The sequence below is a fragment of the Macaca fascicularis genome, chromosome 8, assembly GCF_037993035.2.
Source record: "Macaca fascicularis isolate 582-1 chromosome 8, T2T-MFA8v1.1".
NCBI classification, from domain to species: Eukaryota; Metazoa; Chordata; class Mammalia; order Primates; family Cercopithecidae; genus Macaca; species Macaca fascicularis.
Window position 1 is genome coordinate 111,673,246 of NC_088382.1, and position 14,591 is coordinate 111,687,836.

Below are 14,591 nucleotides of genomic sequence, written 5' to 3' on the forward strand. Positions count from 1 at the left end.
GCTGGGACTTCAGTTTCAGTTCAGAAAAATACCAAGACTACAACCACTCAAAAAGTGCACTGAAAAAAAAAAAGGAAAAAAAAAAAAAAAACCTTTCCAGGAGGCCCAAGATCATGACCATTCCCAAGGGAAGAAGGGGAATTTGAGTTAGACCAGAAGAGCCCTGGAGTTAGCACACCAACCCCCAAATTAAGAATGAATCTCACTAAGGACAGAAGGGCTTTGGTCCAGGCTCGAAATAAACAACTTCTATTTATTTGTCCTACCTATTCTCACTTTATATCTACGCCCACCAAAGAAACTCTCTTCTCTCTTCCTTCTTTTCTTTCCAGGCAATCTCATTCACTCAGTGGTTACAATTATAATCCATCACCTCTTAAACACCCCACCTCCACAATCCTGAACACCAAGCCCATATTTCCAGATGTCTAGTTGGCCTCTCCACTTGAATGTCTCACAGGAACACATATTCACTGTATCCTAAACCAGGCTTGTCATCTTCCCCAACAAGCCTATACTTCCTTCAGTGTCTCCTGTCTCCGCTAATGGCTCCACTGTCCACCCAGAAACTTCAAAGCAACCTTAACACTTCCTCATTCATTCCCCACTTGCGTACAATCAGTTCCCAACTCAAGCGACTCTTCCTCTAAAATGCTTTTAATATCTAGATACTTCCCATCGTCTCCAAGGCCAACACCTATCCTATAGAGGCCAAACTGCTCCACTCCAATCCCACCTCAGGTTCCCCATGCTCCCAGGACAGAGTCCAAAATCCAAAATCATTTACCTAGGCCTACATTGTCCTGCCCTCCTCCAGCTTCATCATGGTCTGTCCAGCCTTCTTCCGGTTCCTGGAAGGTGCCCATTTCCTTTCCATCCTAGGCTTCGGCTAAGCAGCCTCTGCTGTGCTGGTTGCTCTGCCCCAGCCATTCCCCCAGCCAGCCCCTCCTCCTCAGGCCTCAGCTCCCCTGCCCTCTCAACACACATCAGATAAAGTCCCCATACCACATTTCCACTGCACACTGCACTTTTCCTTCCTGGCACGTATCATAATAACTATAATTAAATAATTCATCGTACACAGTTGACCCTTGAACAGCCCGGGTTTGAACTGCGCAGGTCCACTTAATTGTGGATTTTTTTCAACCCATCATGGATGGAAAATATAGTATTCATGGGATGAGAGACTTTTTGCATTCACGAGTTCCACAGGGCTGACTTTGGGGACCTGAGTATGAGCCAATTTGGCATCCACAGGGGTCCTGGAACCAATCCCCTGCTTGTACCGAAAAACAACCATAATTAGTTGTTTCTTTTGTTTTCCCTACCAGATATGTTTCAAAGGAAGAGACTGTATCTGTCCTGATCCCTGTTGGACCCACGGTAGGAGCTTGATAGGTGACTGTAGAATGAATGGACATACAGCCTCCTGATCACTGCCTCCCTAGCATCCCCTCCTCTCTCACCCTCAGTTTGGCTCAGCCCAACTCCTGTGATGGCAGCAGTCCAACCCCAGCAATCCCCTAGTAATAAACTGAAACAGATCCTTCATGAATCTTTTCCAAATTAACCCAGATTCACTCACCACCTCCACATTCCCAGATCATGAATTTCCTCCTTCTTTTGGATGTTCATCTCACAAAAGAGTGGTTTTTGTTTGTTTGTTTTCTTTTCTTTTTTCTTTTTTTTTTTTTTTTTTGAGACGGAATCTCGCTCTGTCACCCAGGCTGGAGTGCAGTGGCCCGATCTCGGCTCACTGCAAGCTCCACCTCCCGGGTTCACGCCATTGTACTGCCTCAGCCTCCTGAGTAGCTGGGACTACAGGCACCTGCTACCATGCCCAGCTAATTATTTGTAGTTTTTAGTAGAGATGGGGCTTCACCATGTTAGCCAAGGTGGTCTCTATCTCCTGACCTCATGATCCACCTGGCTCGGCCTCCCAAAGTGCTGGGATTACAGACATGAGCCACTGCACTTGGCCCCAAAAGAGTATTTTTATACGTAATCCATGTACGTGAGGTTAGTGTTGGGATAAGATGAACCTCCTAACAATAATGTCTGGTAACCACATGGTATTGTATACATTTTAATACATCCCCCACACCCTTTAGCTTATTACCCATAAAGCATACTTAGCAAAGTGCTTAAGTGGTTTGTTCAAGATAGTAAATGGTATGAAAAATCTGCCAGTAATTTATCCATTACATCCATTCTGTGAACTCTCAACAAAGCCTTCTGAATACATGAAATTCCCCTTCTTCCCTTGGGAATGGTCTCCTGTGGACATGATCCATGATCTTGGGCCTCCCGGAAAGGTTGGTTTGTTTTTCTGTGTACTTTTTCAGTGGTTACAGAGTTCTGGTATTGAACATTCGAAACTGAAGACTCAGCCTTTCTCAAAACTGAATTTCTTAACTTTTTATAGCAAAATTTTTCAATTGGTTGCTGTTTCCCATAGAAATTTCCTCAAAATATGCTTTCCTTTATATATTTTATTTTTGTTTTGCTTGTCTAACAATAGCAACAAGTTATATTCTCTCATGTGATCAGAACATGCTACATCCCATTTTCCTGAATCCCCCGAAGGAACACTAAGACAGATCCTATGGCCCAGATCCAAGTCCTAACCCATAAGCAACTACATTGTGGTTTTAAGTAATTGACCAAGTAGCCTCCACCGTCTTGAAATGATAGCCTCAGTTTACCTGAGTTAGAAAATCTCTTTTTTTTTTTTTTTACTGGATAAGTGATTTTTCAACCTTAGGAACATTTAAAGAATGAAATACTGAGATGATGAAATAGCTCAAGTTTACACTTCTGTGTTAAATTTAATAAGTTTTATAATATTCGAGACACTTTGCATGTATTTGGTATTTAGCTGTTTATAAAGTTTAAGAACATCTGACATTTAAAAGTCTGACAGATTTTCTTTGTAATTTCAATTTAAAATGTATGATGGCTTTAGACTTAAAAGTCTGAATATGAATATGCATCTAATACAAAATTTACTTATTTAACAAACAACTAGTAAGTACATTCCTTGTACCTAGAACCGGAAAAAAGCTAGAGCTAGCATAGCGTTTTGAGACTGAAAGTACAGCGTGTTAAGGGAGTTTGTGTACTGGTGTCATGGTCTAAATTGTGTCCTCTTTCCCTTCCTCCAGCCCTCTCCCAGTAAATACCCTCTACCCTCCCATCAGCCCTGGGAAAGATGGCTGCTTCTTTCTATTACTATGCCTGTGTGACTTCAGCATTTCCTTTTAGCTCGTTCAGATTTCCAACACCTGGGGAACCATTTCCCTGTATGAAATCTCTGGTATTAGAAATACCTAGTGTGGTTTTGGGTTTTCCAACTGAATCCTAACTAATTTAGTCTACAATTCTCCTGAAGATACAAATATACAGAAAGTCAAAAACAGAAGCAAGTCAAGACTTACAATAAGCCACACCATGGCCTGGGCAATGATTTCTTGGATATGACCCTAAGAGCACAGGCAACAGAAACAAAAATAGACAAATGGGATTTCATCAAACTAAAAAGCTTCTACGCAGCAAAGAAAACAATTGAGTAAAGAGATAACCTACAGAATGGAAGAGAATATTCACAAACCCTATATCTGATAAGGAGCTAATATCCAAAATATATAAGAAACTCAAACAACTCAAAAGCAGGAAAACAAATAACCCATTTAGAAATGGGAAAGGATGTGAATAGACATTTCTCAAAAGAAGACATGCAAACATTCATTGCGGCACTAGTCACAGTAACCAAGATATGGCAACACCCTAAGAGTTCATCAGTAGACAAATGAATAAAGAAAATGTGATCTATATAAACAGTAGAATACTGTTCAGCCTTAAAAAAGATGACAATTCTGTCATTTGCAGCAACATAAATGAACCTGGAAGACAGCATGCTAAGTGAAATAAGCCAGGCACAGAAAGACATATACAGAATAATCTCATTTATATGTGGAATCTAAAAACGTTAAACTCATAGAAGTAGAGTAGAATGGTGGTTACCAGAGGCTGGGTGAGGGGAGTGGAGGATGGGAGAATGGGGAGATGTTGTTCAAAGGGTGCAAAGTTTCAGTTAGACAGAAGGAATAAGTCTTAGGGATCCATTGCACAGCATGGCTAGTATAGTTAATGATAATGTATCATACATTTAAACATTGCTACAAGAGACTTTAAATGTTATCGTAATAAAATGATAAATATGTGAGGTGATGGCTATGTTCATTAGTTATATTTAATTTTGCACAATGCAAACATGTATCATATTATATCCCATTATATAAAACATCACATTATAGCCCATAAATATAAATAATTATTATTTGTCAATTAAAAATAAAATAAAATTTTTAAAGATGCACAACAAATAGTGTTGACAATGGAGCAGGTAAACAAATACTCTCAATTTGATGTTGATGAGAATATAAATTAATTTAGATTTTCTGCAGGAAAGCTTTGCAATATGAATCAAAAAATAAAATTTACAATTTGAGTCCTAGAATTCCACTCCTAGGAGTTATCCTAAGGAACTAATCAGACAAATGCTCAATATTTATGAACAAGGATATCCATTGCAATATTGCTTATAATAGTAGGAAAAAACCCTAAACAAAAATATCTATTAACAAAGAACTGGTTATTTTATGGGCATGTGCGTGCACACACACACAGAAATCCTAAGTAGCTGTTAAATTAAAATAATGTAGTTCTGTATTTCTTGACATGGACATATACCCATAACATAGATTGTTAAATGACAAAAGCAGGTTTCCAAACAGGATATATAATTTTTTTTTAATTTGGAAAGTACTTGTAATTAGGCCAGGTTTGGTGGCTCATGCCTATAATCCCAGCACTTCAGGAGGCAGAGACAGGCAGATCACTTGAGGCCAGGAGTTCAAGATAAGCCTGGGCAACATGGCGAAACCTCATCTCTACTAAAATTACAAAAATTAGCCGGATGTGGTGGCACATGCCTGTAATTCCAGCTACTCAGGAGACTGAGGCACCAGAATTGCTTGAACCCAGGAGGCAGAGGCTACAGTGAGCCAATATGGCACCACTGCACTCCAGCCTGAGTGACAGAGCAAGACTCTGTCTCAAAAAAAAAAAAAAGTAATTGTAATTATTTCATAACAGTAATTATTTCATAACAATTACAATTATTTTATAACAAATGATTATAACTATTTCTGAATGGTAGGAATTCAGGTGATTGGGGCAAAAGAAACATTCCATTAATAATAGTCACAAAATTACTTCTAGAACACTGTTTTAATGTCAATATGTAAATGTTTAAAAGAACAACATATATAAAATATTTGAAAAATTCAAATATTTGAAAAAAGTTATCACTCTGCATTTACATTATTTAATCCAAATTCACAAGAGTATTCATTTTTGATTTTCTCTTTTCTATTGTTTTCTGTCACTTTCACTTTTTTCAAGATGATCCATATTTATTCAACAGCAAAAACATAGTTAGCTCATTCATGGGGACCACTCTCTGGAAAAACCAGAGAACAATCCCTGTGGTCATGGAGTCAAAACTGCCTTAAATACTTTACCAATCTACTGTTTAAATGTCTAACAGCATATCTACAGCTCGCAAAGAAACAAACAATGGAATTACTGCCTTAGAAAACAACTCATCATGCATCTTTCAGCCATATGGACAATGAAATCTATAAAAGAGAAATAACTACTGCAACCAAATGCAAAAATAGGTATCAATGTCCAATCAATTATTTTCCTCCTGCCTTGGGAGTCATCTCAGCTCATGGGCAGCCAGTTCACAATCCTATGTATCTTCAAAACTGGCAAGAATGGCTGCTACTGGGAAAAGACCACCACCCACTCACACAGGCCCTCATCCTCACCCCTTAATACGACTTCACTCACAAACTCCTAGTGTGTAGCAGAAATCTAAAAATAACATTGCTTGTTGGAATTTAAAGACTCAAAGCTGAAAATTTCCCAGGCTTCACTCCAGCAATATTGAAAATGCAGAATTTTTTTTTCTACACCAACAGAAGCTTGGGGAATTGGGACCAAAGGCAGTGAGGTTCAGGGATCCATCTGCTCTGTGCTATCCTGGGGAGAAGCAGTTACTGCTATTTTGGAATTCTCAAAATGCTTAGTAAGAGTCTTATGAAAGAACGCAATGAACACGAACATAACATCAGTGTAGGATCCAGGAACCAGGAACCACAAACCAAGCAGAATGACCTGGGAGAGTCTTGAACACGCCTGTGGCAATCCTTGCAAATAAAAATGTATCAATTCATAAAAATGGTTTTTAATCAGTCTCCTTTTTCTTCATAGCGGTTCACTGATCATATAGAATAGCAAATTACAGCTTTAATTTCATTGTTTTCCCCTTCATCATTTACATAACCAACCAAAATTCTCTTAGCCTTTTCTATGTTTAAAGCACTATGCTAGGGTTTTGCCTCAAAGCATCTTGCCTCAGGCAGCTTACAGGGGAGAAAAATGTATAGAAGTTGTGCAAGAAGGTTTAAAAAATGAAATAAAAGGCATAAATATTGGAAAGGAAGAAGTAAACCTTTATTAGCAGGTTACATAATTGTATATCTAGCAAATCCAAAGAAATTGATCTATAAACAACTATAAGAATATATGAAGTAAGGAGAGAAACAAAATAGAGTTAGTACACCAAAACAAATTGTATTTTTATATATTAGCAATCAGCAATCAGAAAATGAAATTTTAAAACCATACCATTTACAATGGCATAAAAAATCAAATACATAGAAATACATTTAACAGAAGATATGCAAGACCCCTACATTGAAAACATGGCTGAGATAATGAAAGAAGACCTACATAAATGGCAAGATATACAATATACACAGATGAAGATATCAATTCTCACAAACTGACCTATAGATCCAACAAAGTCCCAGTCAAAACCCCAGCAGGTATGGTTTTGTAGAAATTGACAAGCTTATTCTGAAAATTATGTGTAAATTTAAAGGATCTAAAATAGCCAAGACAACTCTGAAAAAAGAAAGATAAAGTTGGAGGACTTAAATGGCCAGACTTTAAGACTTACCATAAAACTTACCATAAAAAATAGTCGTTAAGACAATGGGCAAAAAACTTGAATAGGCACTTTATAAAAGCAGACATCCAAATGGACATTAACCATATGAAAAGGTGCTCAATATTGTTATCCATCATGGAATTAAAACAACATGCCTCATTAAAATCACAATGAAACACCACTACACATACCATAGAATGAAAAAGATGTACATATCAAATGATGGTGAGGATATAGACCAACTCTGGGTTCAAGAGATTCTCCTATCTCAGCCTACCAAAATGCTGGGATTACAGGCAGGAGCCACCATGCCTGGCCAGCATCTTTATTCATTATTGTGAAAAACTGGAAACAACCCAAGTATCCATCAACAGGAGAAGGTATGAAAAAAAAATCGTTATATATTCATACAATGGAATTCTACACAGTAATAAAAAAGAGCAAGCTACTGATACATGCAATCGCATAGATGAAGCTCAGAAGCATTGTGTTGAGAAAAAGTAGCCAGATACAAAATAGTATGTATATATTGTATGATGCCATCTATTTGACTTCAAGGACATGAAAAAGTAACCTATGATAGAAATCAAAACAGTCATTACCTTTGGTAGCTGGCAGTGGTTATCACCTGGGAAGGGGCATGAGAGAACTCTCTGGAGTGATGAAAATGTTCTGTATTTTGATGTGAGTGGTTGTTGCACAGGAATATACGTATGTAAAAATTCATCAAGCTGTACAAATAAGATTTTTTTTTTAATCTATGTAAATGATATCTCAATATAAAAGAAAGTTCTAAAATAAGCAGATGGTAGGAAGAAAAGCGTTCCAGAGAAGATGTGCATGTAAAGGGTTATCAGAAGGGTGAATTTCCAGCTGGGGTGTCCCTGAAGGATGGGAGGGGCAGCACTCAGCAAGAGAATCACATTTAAAATGACCCTTGAAAGAGGGGAAAGATTTGGCTCTAGGGAGAAAGGGAAATTAAATCAGATTTGTCAGGAGAAATGTATCAGGTTTAACCACATGAAATTTCTGATAGTCAACCATTTTTCAGCCTTCCAAAAATGAGAGTATCATCTGGGTCAGTTTAACATGAAGACAACAACCGGGTTTGTGAAGGGCAGCTCTTTGGGCACGCCTCTGCTTAGGGAAAAGAAGAAAAGCCAGAGAAAGAGCAGACAGAGAAAAAAGCAAAATAATAATAATAATAATAATAATACATTTAATAGGCTTTATGCACTTTGGGAAATGTAGTGCCTTAATTAAAAATCATCTAATGAAAAACTCTTGCCCAAGGAGCTGACAATTTACATAAGCTACACAAAGCCAAAATACTTACAAAAAGTGTTCAGCATCACAATCATCAGAGAAATAAGCATTAACCATGGGACACCATTCAAAAGATTTTTCTAAATAATTGTACATTTTTCTGGCAAGGGTTAGAAAAGCACTCTCACACATTCTTTCATAAGTGTAAATTCATACAGACTTTCTGGAGAATAACTTATCTCTATGTATAAAATTCTTAACATTTTCTATATCTCGTGACTCAGTAATTTCACTTCTAGGAATTTATCATGTACATAATAAAAAGTACACATAAATATGGATGTAGAAAGATATTTACCATAACTTTATTTATAATATAAAAGATATTTAAATAACCTAAATGTCCAATAATAGGGAAATTTAGAATATTGTAAATATTTCTATTTATTTATTTATTTTTTTTTTTTTTGAGACAGAGTCTCGCTCTGTCACCCAGAGCTGGAGTGCAGTGGTGTGCTCTCAGCTCACTGCAAGCTCCGCCTCCTGGATTCATGCCATTCTCCTGCTTCAGTCTCCTGGTAGCTGGGACTACAGGCGCCCGCCACCATGCCTGGCTAATTTTTTGTATTTTTAGTAGAGATGGCGTGTTAGCCAGGATGGTCTCGATCTCCTGTCCTGGTGATCTGCCCGCCTCACCCTCCCAAAGTGCTGGGATTACAGGTGTGAGCCACCGCGCCCAGCCAAAGTTATTTTTTAAATCACCCTTTTATAGCTGGGCATGGTGGCACATGCCCGTAGTCCCCAGCTACTCAGGTGGCTGAGGAAGGAGAATTGCTTGAACCCGGGAGGCGGAGGTTGCAGTGAGCCGAGATCGTGTCACTGCACTGCAGCCTGGGCAACAGAGTGAGACCCTGACTCAAAAAATAAAATAAAATATCACCCTTTTATGAGAATATTTCATGACATATAATTATATAAAAGAAAGCTCACAATAAATCTCATCTTTAAAATGACATTTGGAAGTTGTCCTGTTTTTGATGAGGATAGAGAGATAGATATATCTATATAGCTATATATAGATGTAAAGATTATCAGAAAGAAATTACATGAAATGGCAGAATTACAGTAAAAATATTTTATGCTCTTTTTTTTTTTAACAACAGCATGGATTACCTAAAATTATAAAACAAAACAAAATATATATTATTTCTAAAGCTATTTGTCTCAAATTGTCAAGTGGCATACAAAGCAGTCCACAGGGTGTCATATGTGCTGCTGGCACATCTCCTGAAAGGAGAGTACAAAGATGGGTTTGCCTTAAAGCTATAGGAGCTTAAGCTTCAGGACCCTTTCTCAGGGAACATAAGCCCCTTCTAAAGCCCTAGGGAGGGTCCTAACGCTGTACCTTCAGAGCCATTTTTAAAAAGTTTTGCATTAATAAGGTATTTCAACAGCGACTGGTTGAAATTGCTGTCTCTTTTCACCACAAGTTCTCCTTCGTTCTTCCATAAGGTAGCCAGACTTGCACTAGATGTTTTGGGAATCTGGCAGTTGAGTTGGAATACCTCGAGTTAGAGGTTTTGCAGGACATCATTAATGAGTTTTGTGATCATTTCTACGTGTAGTTAAGTGGTTGTTATCTGTCCCATGGTAGATAGGACTTTCAGGAACGTTCCTACCATCCACTGTGCTGATTCACCCAGTGTCATTACTGAAGGCACAAGGCGAGAGGACATGAACAAGTCCTCAGGTGTCTAGCACTGAAGTGTGGGGGCAGCGAAGGAGAAACAAGGTTTGAAATGTATAGAGCCAAAAGCTAGTCTACGGGAAAAAAAACACCCAATCATCAGATGCGGAACAGAAGGTCCAGCTTTCATCAACATCTGCTCTCATTTTTTCAGGATTCGATGGGACCAGTGGTATCAAGGCAGAGGGTTGGTTAAGCTATTGGGTGGACTAAGAGGGAGGAAACGGCACCAGAAGCACAATCTGGTATCTGTGGGTTGCTTCTCTAATATCGATCCACCTCTCTGGGCAAATTCTCATTCTCATCTGTAAAGTTCTCCCTGTCTTTATCTCAGAAGTTCTTGACATTGGTGTGACAGCTGATTCTGAACCCCTAGGAGACTGACCTAGCTTCCTGTTTGTCATATTCTCTTCGAGATCTTCATTCTTGTGCCTCAACCCAGACTGATGACCTATATACTTTTTCACTGGTTTTTGAGTCTCAGAAATTAGGTTTCTGGCCATCAACCCTGACTGCACTTGATCAGCAGCTCTCATGTCGGTTCCACAGGAAATCTTCCGCCTCTTCCTGTGGGCATATTTACTTCCACACAATATTACTACTGATGTGTATGCAGGTTTACACCTACTTGCTTCTGTAAAGAACTTGAAGATGCTTGTAAAATATATGCGATAAACTAGAACAATGGTTTTTTAATCAATTTGGGGTATATCAATTATGATTCCATTCAGTTGTGGCTTTTTAATCTATTTTGGGTGGGGCCATTACGATTCCATTCAGCTGGGACCTTTGTCTTACTGCTCCATCATTTCTTCTCGTGTATGGCTTCTTTTCCATAAGGTGATAATGTGGCTGCTACACCTCAATGCGTCACAGCTGCATCCCAGGCAAAAGGAAGGAGGAATGGGAAGAGACAGCATCACAGACTTCTGCTTACTTTATATTGGTTAGAACTGTGTCTCCTGGCCAATTAGCTGTAAGACACTCTGAGAAACTGAATATTTAATGGGGCCTGTTGCTCTGAAAAAACTCAGATTTCTCTTGGTAAGAAAGAAGGAGAACATATAACAAGTAGACAACTCATTGTAAGTGCCACACCAAGAAAAATCTAAACCTCATAGATGTTACCAAAAGGAAATTTTTCCCTATGTGTCCACAAATATTTATGGAAACATAAATATAAAACTATAGGATTACATTTACATAATACTATAGGATTAAAGTAATGTAACAGGAGGTTCAGCTGTCATTGAAATTTGCTCTCATTTTCTCAGGACTTGATGGGACAATAGTGGTACCAAGGCAGAGGGTTGTCTAATACTATAATATTATACAATGTGTGTTTGTATAATACTGTAGAATTATGTAGGTCTGCTAAAATTAGAATAACCTGGATAATTATTTATTGCATCTCTTGGGGTTTTTTTTCTCCTTTATAGTTCTCCCTTCTGAGGTTCCTTCTTATGTAAATCAATAAAAGAATCTTAATAATAAACTTAAGAGGCATTGGCAAGATGAATCAAGACTCATGAAAATGTTTCCACATAGGCCAGGCATGGTGGCTCACGCCTGTAATCTCAGCACTTTGGGAGGCTGAGGCAGGTGGATCACGAGGTCAGGAGTTCAATACCAGCCTGGCCAAGATGGTGAACCTTTGTCTCTACTAAAAATACAAAAAAATTAGCCAAGTGTGGGTCAAGCACCTGTAATCCCAGCTACTCAGGAGGCTGAGGCAGAGAATTGCTTGAACCTGGGAGGCGGAGGTTGTAGTGAGCCGAGATCCCGCCATTGCACTCTAGCCTGGGTGACAGAGTAAGATTCTGTCTCAAAAAAAAAACAAAAAACTGGAAACAAAGTAAATGTCCCCAAAGAGAATATCAAATAAATTATGGTCATTCTAATCTATGAAATAGTATGCAAAAAATAAAACTACTATGAAATACTATAAAGGACTATACAACTTGTGTATGCTATAATTAAAATTCTAAAAATACATATAAATAGTATAAAGACCAAAAAGGAATAAAAAAAGAAAACGTGTTTATTAAGAAAATGTGTTATGAAGATATTCCCTCTTTCTTTTCTCAACTTTTGAAATGTTTTAAAAATGTTTGTAAAACAGTCTGCTAAGAGAACACAGGTGACTTACTGTTAGTAACCAAGTCAAGCTAATGAGTGACCACACAGAGGCTTGCAGAAAATCAGTCTCACTCTCCCTGGGCAGATGCTGAACCTGCTGCCTGTACCGGTTATAACAGAAAGTCTCCCTAAAAATGAAGCCAAGAGGTTGGGAACATAGAAATGGAGTAAGATTTTAGCAGCTACATAGGATTTGCCACATCTCAAGGCCATTAAACTCAATAATCAGAGTGAAAAAGGTCAACTCTATTATCCACAGTTTATATGTGGGAAATAGAAGCTCAAAATGACTCCCCAGAGAGAATGCATCCTCTCACAGCAAGGAGGATCTAGGGAACCAACACAAAATAATACGTATACTCATCTAAGAGGCTTCTAGATTGAATAAATCCTCTCTAGTTGCATCTTTAAGCATGTACCGCACATGCTGGTGAACAGGTAACTGTAATTACCCAAATAATTACAGGTAGCTGTAATTACATAATTAATTACAGGTAAGTATAATTACCTAAAGCAAATAGCATGCCTTCCTTCTCAAATGACACACACTTGAAGTTGTTTTTCTAATGGCGATGGTAGACTTGTACAATTGCCTACATTTGTGACCCTGCTGTCCCTGTGGTCCACCCATGACTCACACCTGCACAGTGACCTGTTGCCTGGGATGGAGAATTCCGCCTGACGCCAGAGTGAAGCAATGCTATACCATCTTCCCCATTCATGTTCCTTCCGTTACAGTTCCTTCCTGAAATCATGTAGTCTCTCTTCATCAAGAGCTAGTCACATAACTCCCCAAATTAAGTAATGTTCTCTATTCCTTTCCTGTCTCTACTTTGCGGTGGGGGGAATCGCTAATGTGAGCCTCCTGGGATGCCTTAGCACTACTTGGTGAAAGGTTCATTCCAACAAAACTCGTGTCACGTTGAAAGGATCATTTCCCCACTGCCTGGAGAAGAATTGACTGTGATGATCACCCCATCCTATGGTTTCTCCACAGGGTTCAAAATATGGAGGCTGCATTGTGTCCATGGACGGGAGCATAGAAAGAAACCTTTAAAAGCTGGACCGAGAAAGGAAAGAAGGCAGAAAAGTAGGAAGAAATCCTGATACTGGTGGTACCAAATGCCTCTGAAATTGTTTGGAAAGTAAAAGTTAAGAGGGAACTAACAAAAAGTCTGTAAAAATGAGATAAATTAAAAGAAAGGTATGATAAAAAGAAATAATATCCCTTAACAGTCTGTCAGCAAAATTTAAATTACACTTTAGGCAAGTGTTAGAATGCCTGCCTGGCCTATCCCTTCCCCTTCTCATGAAATCTGGACCTGCCCACAAACTTAGTAGACAGCAGGCCTCATACCCCCATTCCCTTTAGCTACTACTGACCGGGTCAAGGACAGAGAGCAGACTGGAAGGAGCCCTACACCTTGGTGGGCCAGATATCAGTTGAATTCACTGTCTCTGGAATTTGACCTCCTACCTGACTGGCTGCTGCTCCTCAGTTCTCTTTGGTGGCTTTCCTCCTTGTCTCCACCTCTAGATATTGGGGTACCCCAGGGATTAGCCCCAGGCCTCCTCTGCTCTATACATGTTCTCTCTCTGGGTGATTTTAGCTAGACCTCTGGCAAGATTTAGCTAACCTGCAGTCCTGACCGCTCCCCTGCTCCAGATTCAAATATCCAAGTAGCTGCTTGACAGATTCATTTGGAGACCTAGTAGGCACCTCAAAACTTAACGTGTCCAAAATATGAATTTATTTTCTCTCCTCCCTCGCCCCCATCCTGGTCCTTTCCCTGTCTTCCCTCATGTCTGCAAATGGTCACCCCATGCAACCAGTTGCTCTGGCAAAGCTTAGTCATCAACCTCAATTTATCTCTTTTTTTTATCACCCCATAACCAACTCACCTACAAATCCTGCAATATCCCTACATGGCCCCTTCTCACCAACTCCACTGCCACCACCCTAAGCCCAGCCCCATCACCTCTCAAGGGGATTACTGTAATAGTCAGCTGCTTGGTCTCTTTGCTCCTACTCTTGCCCCTCTACATTCTGTTTTTCACACAGCCACCAGAGTGATCTTTTAAAAATGTGAATCATGATCAAATGTAACTCGTCAGCTTAAGACCCTTCCAATCAATGGCTTTTTATTTCGCTTAGAAAAAAAGTCCAAATGTCTGACCATATTACAAGTCCCTTTGTGAGATGTCCCTACCTCTTGCCTCTCAGACCTCAAATCCCACTACTCACCCCTAATTCATTATGCTCCAGCCACCGTGACTTCTTGCTGATCTTTCAAAGCACCACCTTCACTCCTGACACACGACCTTGACTCATGCTGGCCTCTTTGCCTGGAATTG

At 39.1% G+C, this 14,591-nt stretch overlaps 1 protein-coding gene across 10 annotated transcripts in view; it reads right to left on the reverse strand.

Moving 5' to 3' along the window:
* Nucleotides 1–14,591, reverse strand: part of NCALD (neurocalcin delta) — a 444,446-nt gene that overhangs the window by 382,697 nt on the left and 47,158 nt on the right. For 2 of the 10 annotated variants that reach the window (XM_065519491.1, XM_045399192.2), the window contains exon 1: nucleotides 7,687–7,785. The exons of the other annotated variants lie outside the window; for them this stretch is intronic. The gene's annotated coding sequence lies outside the window, so the exon portion shown is untranslated. Of the gene's footprint in view, nucleotides 1–7,686; nucleotides 7,786–14,591 lie in introns of those variants that run through there. 10 annotated transcript variants of the gene reach the window in all.